Source organism: Diadema antillarum, unplaced genomic scaffold, assembly GCF_040938485.1.
Source record: "Diadema antillarum isolate AM-2024a unplaced genomic scaffold, OU_Dant_1.0 scf00000134, whole genome shotgun sequence".
Classification (NCBI taxonomy): Eukaryota; Metazoa; Echinodermata; class Echinoidea; order Diadematoida; family Diadematidae; genus Diadema; species Diadema antillarum.
Genome location: NW_027271023.1, coordinates 654888 through 668234, shown reverse-complemented (window position 1 = coordinate 668234; position 13347 = coordinate 654888).

The window sequence follows — 13347 nt, the reverse complement described above, 5'->3', positions numbered from 1 at the left end:
TTAACTGCACTTGACCGGGAGTTCTTACATCTATGTCGTAACAATGTACTGCCAGAGGTTCCCGTCGCCTAGTTCATTCGAAGACAAGTGCGACTGCTGATTCGTTTTGGCAAATAGCGTCATGACTGCGGGATGTACACACCACAAGCGAACTGGAAAACACTGACTTGAAACGGGAGCTGCAGAAACAATAGATTCGAGTTCACTGTGTATACCTCATTTCCTTTGAGGATTAAAAAAACAACAAAAACAATTCACATTAAAAGTAAGAGTTCGGAGAGACAGGCCCACTAGAGGGTTTTCCGGCCAAAATTAGATTCAGGTCATCACAGATGGAAAAGCATTTGGCTCTTGTATACAAACATGGAGTAGCACACCATTCGACATCAAATCTGTATGAAAACTATGCCATGGACAGAACACAATCATAGCTCGAGCTGGGAAAGAGCCACAACTCCATTAATGTATGTATGCAGAAAACACCGAATCAAACGCCAGGAAACTGCCACAGCCAAATCCATTCAGCATCTGCAACAAGGGGGAGCTTTGTCATGCCGATAGTGATCCAGACTCCAAAAATAGCTCCAGTGAATGAAATAAATGCAGTGTTCTCAATACTGTGAAAATAATATCCATGCAAATGGACTTGCAACAATCTTATAGAAAAACACAAGTACATAGGCCTACATGTTCCACTCGAGTTGTAAAAAAACCTAAAGATATGTAGACCTGATGTTCAGGAATTTCAAGGGCTGAATATCATACTATCATACAACTTTTCCACTATTTTTTTAATTTGTTATTCAGCTCACAGCTGCCATCAGTATTCAGGGGGAAAAGCTGCAAACTATTGCTCAAAAATTAGACTAAACATTCAAAACACATACAACAAAAGAAAAGGCATCTGGTGAAAGATTAAGCTATTACAAGTTGGCGTCATAGAAAAAAAAAAAAGATGATAGGGTTAAAACATTAGTTACGTTCAGACGGCAGGCCCTAACCTCGAGGTTAGGAAACCTCGAGGTTTAGCTCTTGCCCCCTAACTACGACGTGTGTCCACACGACGAATCTTAACCTCGAGGTTACGAAACCTCGAGGTTAAGCTTCTGCCCCCCGTAACTACGAGTGGGTCCCACTCGATGTTAAAACCACAAAACCGGAAGTTTCAGCCCACACTGCTAACAAGGCGCCTATTTATTCTTTAGTCCAACCCTGTCAGACTCGCTTACAGGTACTCTTTTTCTCTGTCATGCTATGCAGAGATAGCACTGCACTGAAGACTTTATGCCTTTATGAAGATATTCGTCGAAAACATTCTTATAACGTCGGAGAAGAATATAGAATACAGTAGCGAGTTCGACGTGTTCAGTTTCAGAGATCAAGCGCATGGGAAGAAAAGATGATGTTGTTGTGTCATCATAGGTTTTTCACGTGTAGTGTATTTGTGGTGTACGTTTGGGAGGTTGACCCGGAAGCAGAGGGAAATTGTGGGGGCTGGAGTTGTTTTTTGTGTCCACACGGTGCTTAACTACGAGTGGGGACCCCCCGCGGCTCGTGGTTAGAGCGCTAACCATAAGATTTCTCGTGGCTCGAAACATCGAGCAAACCTCGAGGTTTGCTAACTACGAGTGCGTCTTCACGGTCCCTAACTACAAGCTCTAACCTAGAAGTTTCCTAACTTCAAGGTTAAGGGCTCCCGTCTGAACGTAACTATTATGATTGTGAAAGCTACAGACCCAATGGATAATCATTCACTATGTTTGAAGGGAAAATAGAATGCAATCACTATGCTTAGAAGCAATACACCATATTTGCTGCAGAAAGAAGTTCCATCCCATCCCACCCCAAAAATCAGCTCATTACATCATTCAACACCATATCTACTTCTCTTCATATCCCCCTACAATACCCACATCCATAAATCCAGTTTGTTGAAGAATACTGTCAGTGTTTTGAGGCAAACAGTGAAATTTCTTTAATACAAGTAGTGCTCCATTATTGGTGATATCTGGCCTTCATCAGATCCAAACTCAAGTCATACACACAGGAATTACCCTGTGATGCTTTCCAGTAATACCAAACTCATACATACAGCCATCACATTTCTCTTGATAGGGATAAAATAGTATTTGTGACCCTTCACTGTAAAAGCCTTTGATATAAACTAGAGCTTATAATCTCTCTGACGGCATAATTCTTAGATTCTAAGTACTGACTCCTGACTTTTCCATTGGTATGCAATCTCCCTATCTTTACTCATAGATATCTACCACACAAGAAAGTTTTGCCATCATAAACACTGTTTTGACGGAATAACTTTTAGTTTCAATGTGGTCAAGCATACAGGAAATTATGCATTTGAATACAATAGGTCAACTCAAAGACTAGCTGGAGTCATACGCCGCAGAAAGAAATGTGAGTTTCAAATTTCGAAAAATTCCTTGCCTTTTAGAATAAACAGTTAGAATAACAAACATACCATTGATGAAAAAAAAACTTTTTAAGCCCTTTTTACACTTGTGTTTCTTAACCCCATACTTTCTCTGACCCAGCACTATCATTGGTCCCGTACCAATTTTTTCAGCTTTTTACACTCGCCAATAAATCCCGTACTAAGCTCTTGTCCTGGGCTAAGGAGAAAACTAACCTTTTTACACTCGTATTTCTTAGCCCCGTACTTTCGAAACCACATGAATATTCATGATTACACTGTGCACTGTACAAGTACACACACGCACCGGCAGCACTTGATTACCTTGTTTCTGATTGGTCAGTGGGGGGTCGGAAATCGTCTCCGTCGCTTAGCCCCGGATTATTTTTTCGTTCTGTTTATACTCGTTTGCTTAGCACCGCAATTGCGGTGCTAACCCTGCTATTTTGCAGGGCCAGATAGTACGGGATTATCGGTGGGGCTAACCCACTTTCGCAAAAGCAAGTTTAAACAGAAAGTGGGCGAAAGGAAAGTATGGTACCAACGGTGGGGCTAAGGCCCCCCCCCCCCCCCTTTAGCCCCACCGTTGGTACGGGACTAAGCAAAAATTTGCAAGTGTAAAAAGCCCTTTAGTTTCCTTGCTTCATGGCTGCATGTCAATCATAATACCATATGTTGACGGGTTACATAAAGGATTTGGCTTAATCTTCTGTACTTCACTAAATATATCTCAAATTTGTTTGAACTGCATTTACACAGGTTTGATTTGTTTGGGGGGGTTTTTTCAAGTCAGTTGCAGTAAATCAAATACTTCTTGAAGTATCGTTTGCAATTACAAATGTTAGGCTTTTACTTGACTCTGTGACTATTAAGTAATTTTCAGCCAAATGTAGCAGTTCATCAGTTTGTGAGCATGCACATTCTGAGTTTTTCTTCCAGTGCTTTCTGTATCTCAAAATAGAAGTTATCATGTTCATATGAAATCATTTGCCACAAACAACATATTAGCAATTTGCAGGAAAACCCTATCATAAAATGGCAGAAGAGTAAAAATATCAAATAAAAAAACCCAAAGTTTTTTTACAGGCCTCTGAAGATATTGTGGTTAAAAAAAAGGGGGGGGGCAAAACTTTAGTCATTGCTATCGTTTGGCACAGGTGGCAATCTCATGATCGCAATGATTAATTGAAAATAGATTCATTAAAAATGTACACTTTTAAAATGATTTCACACAATGGTTTAGCTAGGTAAAACGGGGTACAAGAACCTATCAATGCAATGCAGATAAAGTGGGAGAGAAATGATAGTAAAAAAGAATTGTTATGCGTCACAATGGGGTTGTTCCATCAGAAAAAAACAAGGATGTGCAACATCGAAGGAAGAAAAAAAGAAGAAGCAAGGATTACCTGCAGGAATGTCTATTCCATCTAGGGGGTAATCATCCACAAAGACTGCACCAAGAGGACAAACCACACCCCTCCAGGACACCACGAATCCACGCAGAGAGGGCCTGACACAGAGCCATCAGTGCCAAGGAGGCCAGTAACCATAGCAACCACCACAAGGCAGCTCTCATCTCAACCAACTGGATGTAGAGGATGTGCGAAGGGATTGTGCCAAAGGAAGCAACTTTAGTGCGTCTTAAAGCTTGTTTACTTATATTTCTTTTTCTCCTACTTTCCTGAAACTTATGTAATTTATTCCCTTTGTATGGCTTGATTCACTGACTGTACCAGAATTACTATCAAAGTCTTGTTCAACAATTGTGTTGTCTTCACATCTGATCATTGCCTTGGCCCCTAAATCTTCAGATTAATAAAATGTTGACAAGACTAGCATAAATAAATGATATTCATATTTGTCCAATTCCCAATAGTCTTTATGACTGATTGATCAGTTTAGGGGGATTTAACAATAAATGTATATGCAAAAAAAAAAAATTAACCTTCAACAGTGCATAAACTACAAACTGTGAATGATAAAATTGGTGAAACATTTATGATACATCTGGCTCCATGTGCTACTTCGTGAAGAGTTCGATGGGCAAACATATTATGGTCTAGTGTAGTCACATTAAGAATGTTAACTCCCCTTGTTTTGTTTGGATTTTTTTTAAATTCTATCCAATTTCTTTTCTTATTCAATACAACCATGCTAAACTTATCAGACCAACCAGTACAAAATGAAAGGTGAGCCTTTGTGGAATGTGAAGATGGTAACAGTTTTTGGCCCAGTGATGATGCGACTTATGCACACTAGAAGAGACAAGAGAGAGGGTGAGAAAAAAAAGAAAAGTGCACTAAGTGGGCCACATGATAGATTCAATCCTGCAAGAAATGATTTATAAGAATAGTGATGAACACTCGCATCAACAACTATCATGGATACATGGCAACGTGCTGCAGAATAAAGCATCAACAGCATATCAAGGTGTTATCTGCTACATGAAGAGGTGACGTAATGTTGTTTATCTATATTATACCAAAATGAGCAAACATTCGAAAATGACACAACCTGGTTTGAAACTTCCAGTGCAGTGAGGAGAATAAAAGTGATTTGTGCCAATAAAAGCAAGGCACAGGAGAAATGAGAGCATACTAGTACTGCATTATGTTTTGTGACTTCTTTCAAGCAATTGATGCAGATAAAATCATTAATACCAGTTCTCCCCATCTTTCCAATCTCCACCCTAGCAACACAAACCAAAATAATAAAAGGAAAAGTTCTCAATTAGCCATTGCTTCTACAGTACTGTAATCACAATTTGTTCCACCCACCATCAGTAAGTGAATTTGCCGACAGAGGCAAAGCACACTTCTATAGTAGAATATATCTGTGAAAAGTTTCTGCGATTTTGATATTTGTTTTATTCCTGTCTTGTGCATCAGAAGTGCACAAAATGCATTTTGTAAGATATATCTTTCTGTCATTAATTTCTTTAATTTCATGTTGTAGACATTTAATTAGTCCTATCACAGATTCACATTAGAATGCCTCTGACATCCTTTAGGTTTGAAGCATGGCAACCTTCTGTCAAGAATAAAAAAAAAAAAATTGCCAGCAGAAAACTCAAGCACACAAGTTTGAAAAGTTGATGTATTTCTAGACCAGACATGCTGAAAGAGTTTGTGGCATTCCTCTTTCATAAAACTGTACAAACCTTATCTCTGAAATAATATCCAATATACAAAGTGCATTTACAAATACAGTTATGTCAATGAGTATGTATTTACTATTCAGATTCTTTTCTTTCCTTTTCTTTTTTTTTTGAGGGGGGGGGGGGGGGGCTGAGCTCATAAGTATAATTACCCTGAAAATGAAATTGATGATAAGAAAAGAAAATTAGAAGTTCCCACACTCTGCAACAATGTAATATGACCATGCAAATATATCAGATCCAATTTGTTTGTTAGGCAAATATCACTGCACACAAAACTGGTGCAGTTAGCACTGCCCTCTTTGCGTTCCCCTTGCATGTGGTCACTATATGGATGAATACAAAGGGTAAAGAATGCTACAATGAATCTTCTGGCGTTTCTGATTGACAAGTCTCGGTCTAGATATTTTTTGGTCCCCTGGATGACATACTATTTGCTTGAGTGACAGGACTACAGATCCAAAGTAGATTTTATCTTTTTTTTTTTGGGGGGGGGGTAGGGGTGGGTAGAGTTATGCTTAAAAAATGCATAGCCACTCCATTTTTAAATTTCGCTTAAGTACAAAGGATTTTTAAAAAAAGAGATTGAAAAAAAAATCATCAACATCAAAAATATATATGGCAAGTACAGGAGTGAAATTGCATAGTTTCCAATGCTTTCCCTGAACTAAAATTATGATTGCAAACAAATTATATAAATATGATGTAACTTCTTCAGAATTCTGCCTTTGGATTGTAATGAAAAATATTACAAATAATCTTTTAGACAATAATTTTTCAACAAACATTTCTCCCTAAAATCTAAACTGCTAGGTTGTAAAAAGACAAAAAGAACAATCTCAGGTAAAAAACTCAAGTTTTTCTGTTTGACTATTTTAGGTTAAGATTTGTGTGCAGTTTAAAGGGAGAAACGTGAGGTTATGACATCACCTCATCTCCATGTGTAGTGGTCAATGATGTCACTGATCAGTGAAGACATGCAAGATCCCCTTTAACTTTTTTATCATTGGACTAAATGTACCATGGTAGTGAATCTTCCTTCCACCACTTTTGTTTTTGAAGTTACTCTTTCTCTTACAGCTATCTTCAACAGAAGTGGTAATGTATTCTACAGAGGAAGAACGACAATGAAAAAGAAAGTGAAAATGATATATGTCTCCGATACCAAAAGAGGGGTGGGCATATAAAAAAAAGAATAAAATAAAATATTCATCTGAAGTCTGAAGCTTTAGCCTAGTCTTGAAAGAGAATCTCTCCCAGGCATGGCACCACAATCACTGAGCTGCTGAGGACAAGATGATACAATGAGAGGGGGCTTCTTGTATACACAATGTGTAATGATCCCCTCACAAAAGCTCTCCAAAAGACAGAGACACATAATGGGCTAGTCTACATTCCAGACTCTCCAACTTGGACATGAACACAGCACTGTCTCTCTGACACAACTGAACTTGTGCCGCATAATACCAACTACATCCAAAGGCAAGAATCTCAAATAGGAGGGCCACGAAGTCTAATTCAAGCTGATCCCCTAATCCGTATTCAACAATTATTTTGCAGTAGCCTCTCTCACGGGCTTGCAATAATTCCAGGTTGATGTCTGAGTACATACACGTATGTAATATCCTTGTGGGTTCACCTCACTTTCAGCGACAGATATACACAAAATGCTTGTTCACCACAGGAAGATGCTGCATGTGAATGAACATGTGTTTTTCTCACCAGGAAGTGCACACAGCATACTATACATATATCCAAACATTCAAAACAATGGTGCGCTCAGGATGAATGTCGAAAGCAGAGGCACCCGCCACTTTTAGAATCGTTTCCAGGCGCACAGAACATGAGACCTGAAAAATAACAAACTTCACCAACGACATCGACGATAGTCAATACCAAGTGTCTTGATACGAACACGTCAGATATGTATTGAAGTCATATCTCTAGCTCGGCGTAATCCTACCAATGAATAATGCCACCGCAAAAGGGATCAATGACTTGGATTAGTCTATGGCCCTATTCTGCCTGTCACGCTCCAATGCAAGGCCTCCAGAGTTTGCAGAATGTAAACAAAGCTGGGGTTCCTTGCCCATTGAATGAGCACCAGAGTATAGACCCCCGATGATGACAAAAATAGAGGCATGCAATTTCTCCTCGCAAAATGATCCCTCAACAATGCAGTGTCATGGAGCCTCTACCCATCCACCCCAGGGGAGGTAGGAATAGTTGCTGGTTGGCGCAACTGGAATGTTTACAAACATTCGCAGGCATCTACAGCATTCTGAGACTAGCTGCCAACCAGTCATGTGGTCATTACAATTTCACCGTTTAAAGAGCGGGAAGGCATTGTATTACATGGTATCGCTGCTGATACATGATACTAATGAGGAAGAGTTCCTTCTTTTCACTGTGATCGGAAGTGGGTTATACCTGAAGAGTTCAGAGTCAAATACAATATCAAGAGGCAATATCAAACAATTTACATATTTGTTGCAGCAACCACTATTCCTTCTCCTTGCCTCTTCCTTCCTCTTTCAAAAAATAATCTTTGAGAAATGAAATAACTTTTCTGAGCAGTAATGAACATATATTTCAACAGCCACAATATCTGTAGGTCCTACTGAAAAGCAGGCAGTGGTAATGCAAGAATAAAACATAAGCTTATCTGAGAGTTCTCTGTGAAGGTGGATAAGAGTAGCAAGATGCAGCACTGTTGATTTATTGAATGTCATAACAAAATAAGCAAATGCTTAGCAATGGCATGACTTGGTTTTAGTACCTGCAGTAGTGCAGCCACAACCTTTCACTCATAAACCCACAAGGGGAAAGTGGTTGTTTTAAAAGCAGCTATCAAAAGGCGGAATGGCAGCATACTGCATTAGGTTTTATAACTTCTTTCAAGCAATTAATGGACGCAACAGACAAACAAGAAATAAATATATGTAAAATAAGATAAGGGTCCAGGATTTATGATACTTCTGCTCACCTGAAATTTATTTTCAGAGTATGCCTGAGTTGCTGTAATGCAACCATAACAGCATTCACTTGTGTGCAAAAGTATATGACAGATAGATGTAAATTCTTCTCATTCATCCAGTGACAGTACACAATCAATAATTAGCTGATTCAAGAAACTGGAATTGAACTCACTTGAATTGTTGCGACGTTTCACCAATTATCAATAATTGGCTACTTCGGTTGATACAAGGGCTGTTCCATCAATGGGAGCATCACTCACCTGAAGAAGCCAATCGATAATTGCCAAAACTTCGCAGCAAGTTTAATCCGGGTTTCTTGATTCAACTAATTATTGATCTTATATGACCGATAATATTTAATAATTTCATCAAGGGTAATATGTGGTGTATCTATTACGTCTCAACCAAAAAAAAAAAAAAAAAAAATGTGGAAGAGACAGGTGCAGAAAGAAATTGAGAGGGTTGGCTTAAAGGGGATGGCTAGTAACTGATCAGTGGGAATCAGTGGGAATGCTGGAGGATGATTGTTCCAATCCTTGTTGGATTCAGTTAAGAGTACACTATATATCTATTCTTGTGTGAAAACTATTTGCTTCAGAATGGTCTCATATTCAAGTAATGTGCAGTTTAATGTTTCCAGGTAAGCGTCCCTGGTCAGTGACGGGGCATTAATCTGCACATTACTTGAATATGAGACCGTTCTGAAGCAAATAATTTTCACACAACAGTAGATATATAATGTACTCTTAAATAAATCCCACAAGGATTGGAACAATCACCCCTCAGCATTCCCACTGATTCCCACTGATCGGTTACTAGCCATCCCCTTTAACAAGGGAGGATGCCCCAAATTGGGTCCAGCTGGCCACCCCCCCCCCCCCCCCCCGTTATTGGGGACAAAAACAGACAAAAACTGGTACGATGATGATGATGTCTACTATAAAACAGCGGTGGACATCGCTTATACTGCATCTATTCCTTCTCCATATCTGACTTCCTAACCCTACAAAGAAGAAAACAAAAAATCTACCTTTAATTTTCTGTATTGATCGTTGACTGCAAGGCAGAAGGACGCAAAAGTTTGTGTGCTCAAAAAAAAAAAAAAAAAATGATAGTTCCATCATAGAAAGAACTTTCAAAACTCTTGTCAAATTATGTCACAAACCAAAATTCGGTTATGAGTGGGAATTTCATGCTAGGGCCGCTCTGCCAGGCAGGTGACGAGATGAGTTACAGGACAATTATCTCATTCTTCTTTTTTATGATGCATTCAAGTGAGAAAACTCCTGTTCCTAGCGTGTTGAATCGCTTTACGCTCGCAAGTTATTAGTAACCCAATCCAAATTGCAATTCACCGCTTCCACAAGTTAATTTCCCTCGGGATAGAGTTCCATTGTGGGAATAACAAGACAATTGCGATGTGATGAGGGACCACCTGGTTTCTAAGATCATGACAGAATTCACCTCCAGCGAGATATGTTGTTTTGAATGAAATCCGTCAAATCATTTTGAAAAAAAAAATGTTCTGGCACACTCTATCAATGCTAAGTTAGATGACATGTAAACACTTTGAAAAGCGGTGTAACCTTTACAAAAAAATTCTACCCCCTGGTCAGAATTTGCTGAGATTGTCATACAATTTACATCCACACACGTTTGTAGACTAAACCATACATGTGGCTGGCTCACAAAAGTAGAAACAGCTTAACCCATTGAGGACAGACTGATTTTGCTAAAACATGCATTTCCCATAGACACCAGCCTGAGTAAACACAGGACTAGTCTTCAAATAGTTAATATGTCATTTAATATGAATGGCTTATATTCCTTTGATTCCATACTGATTACTATTATCAATAGCGGGTCTTCTGTCACCTTCAAGTAACAGGCTTGGAATCTTGCGAGCAGACTGTTCCAGCATGACAGTGAATCCAATATTCTTGCATGAAATCATGTTGAGACATGCCCAAAGGTCTGTGGGGTGTCAGCAAAAGAAAGGATTTCCCAGTGCCGATTCACAAGTGATTTAATCCCATTGGGGAGATGCTATAAATATACGTAATGAGAAGAAACGAACAATCTCTCCTTTGTACTCATGCCCCATGCCGCGGAGAAGTAAATGCGCTCTATCGCAGGTGTTAATAAACTGCTTCGACAAAAGAGAGAAGACAGCATTTTTCAGAATACTTCATTCCTCAATCACAATAATCCGAGCGAGTAGCAGTTCGCTGTCCCTTTCAATATTTTTGGAAGCAATTATTAAGTGTGTAGAGAACAGGACACGCAAATATATTCAATGTTTAAGCTCAATGTCTGTCACACAGTTATATATGTTAGTTTCACACAATGTTCCTAATTTTAAAGATTAGCTTGAAGTTTTAAACTTAGATGGATAATTAGCCCGTAGTTTAGCCCCATGTAGATGCACTCAAAAAAGTTAGAATCTTAAAAATTAGTCAAAGATTAGAACCACATGGATTTCTTAGGGTTTAAGCTCTAACCACGAGCTGCGGGGAGTCCTCACTCAATCATCATATGGACACGATAATCAACAAACTCAAAAGTTGCATGACCTCTCCATCAACACTACTCCCCTTCAGCTTCTGGGTCAACCTCCATGTTGTACATTACCGTATCGTCACACATCATCGGGTACATTGCTCGCGGTGCTTGTATGTATTTGTTCCGGTTCTCTGATTTAATCATCATGTGGGATTCTCCCTCTGACGTTCAATCTTTAAAACTAGGTGCTATAGTGGACGTGTGCTGTAGTTTAAGGGGCAAGATCCAATCATTAATGATTAGCCTCCATGTGAACATAACTAATATGATTAAAGTGTTGACACAAGTTTTATACTTTAAAGCCACTATTTACCATTTGCAGATTAAAAAAAACAAAAACAGCTTTATAACTTCAAAATAGTTCTAGAATGTGAGTTACCTAGAGAAACAACCAATATAAAAATGTTAATCAGTTCATTACAAGTATTATTAATATACAAAATGTGAACAATAGATTTATTGAAAATCGTCTACACTTATGGTTCATTGAAAAAAATTAGTGATATCTCCTTATATTTGTGGCTTTATTGCAAAATTCTTATATGGCGGGATGTTTTGTGATACAACTGAACTATACATATATGCATCAAAATAATGTGATAACTCGAACATTATTTTCAATCACTGCTTCTAATGGTAAACAGTGGCTTTAAGGAGTTTGAATTTAAAGGGAGAAGTCACAGCTCCATATCAATTAGATTTTGTTGTTCTAATTGTGAAAGTATGATTAGCCGGTCAATCTATCAATTCTTCATGTGGGAGCTAATCTTGTGGAATGGACTTTAATCGCTCTTTGCCTGGAACAGAAGCCACGAGAAGGAGCAGGTAGAAGAGCATTTCGGAAATGAAGTGAGGGGAGAAGGGGGAATACGTTTAGAGCATCTGAGCTTACTGTGTAAGAGGCTATTAAAACACAACCAAGGCCATATCAATCTGCAAGCCCTTCCACTGTACAGGTGGGTACACCAATGCCCAGTTGGTCGGAAGGAGTGAATTTTCTATGCCATTCTGTACAGCTGCATTAACTGCTGCATTGACCACACACACATACACAGCAAACTCTTCTGCTTTCTTTCTTTCTTCTTTTTTTTGTACATCAAGATAGGAAAGATTCGTTTTGTATAATATACAACAGATGCAAATAAATAACAGGGCAGAAAAGCTACTTGAACAAGTTGAGTATATTTCTACAAGAATTGTGAAGTGTTGAATACTTCCACATCTGGGTTAGATCAAGCATTACCATAGTACCAAGCTTTAAAATTCAGAGGGTTTCTCATGATTCCAGTGGCTCTTTTACTGAAGGTAATGGTCAATTTAACATGTTTACTGGTTGGGGGTATATTCATGGTGATAAAATAACTTGCAGGTTGGTTGATGGCATAGATATTAATGAAAATAAAACAGGACAGGGTAATGCAATAATGCCATGAACCCGGCAAGAAACACACGTACCCTCCATATCACGATCCTGCCCACAAGTTGGAATTCCAAACCCCTACAAGTGATCCGTCCCCTCGAGCACATCCAATAAATCCACAAAGCATCAGTTTTCTCATACACATCCTGGAATGTACACAATACACATCCTGGAATAATCTACCATCTAATTTTTCAACAGATATAAAATTTCATATTCCTCACCCAGATTGCATTAATCTGTAGATTTCTTGGCTTTAATGTCTACAACTAATCATTGTAATGCAACAATAAACCACTGACAACATATATCATGTCCGAAGGTCAAAGACCGTCAATGGCAAAAGGTTTTCCAGAAATTCAAACTTGTTTCCAAATGAATAATGAAGTGGACAGTGCAGACACAAGAAGGATACACATCACAGAATTTTGGTTCTCCTCAGTCTTCAAAGTGTTTTGGCAGCCAGGTGTCCATTCAAACTCTCGTGCGAAATGCTAAAGGCTTGTAACAAAATGACCAAGGATATTATTAATAAAATCCATGACACAGAATGTGAATGTCAAAGAAGTAATTCTGGTAGACTATTCTGTATAGTACTAAACATTAATAATTCAAAGATCTGATGAGGCAGTTGTAAACACTATGCAGAACCACCTGTTGTAACCTCCATTTGAAAAGCATTATATATGGGATGTTGCCATGGTTACTACCTCAGGCAATTATTAGAGACCTGAAATATTCTCCTCTCTCCCTCATCCCCTTTTTCTTTTTTTTCTTCTCTCCCCTCTTTTTCTTTCCA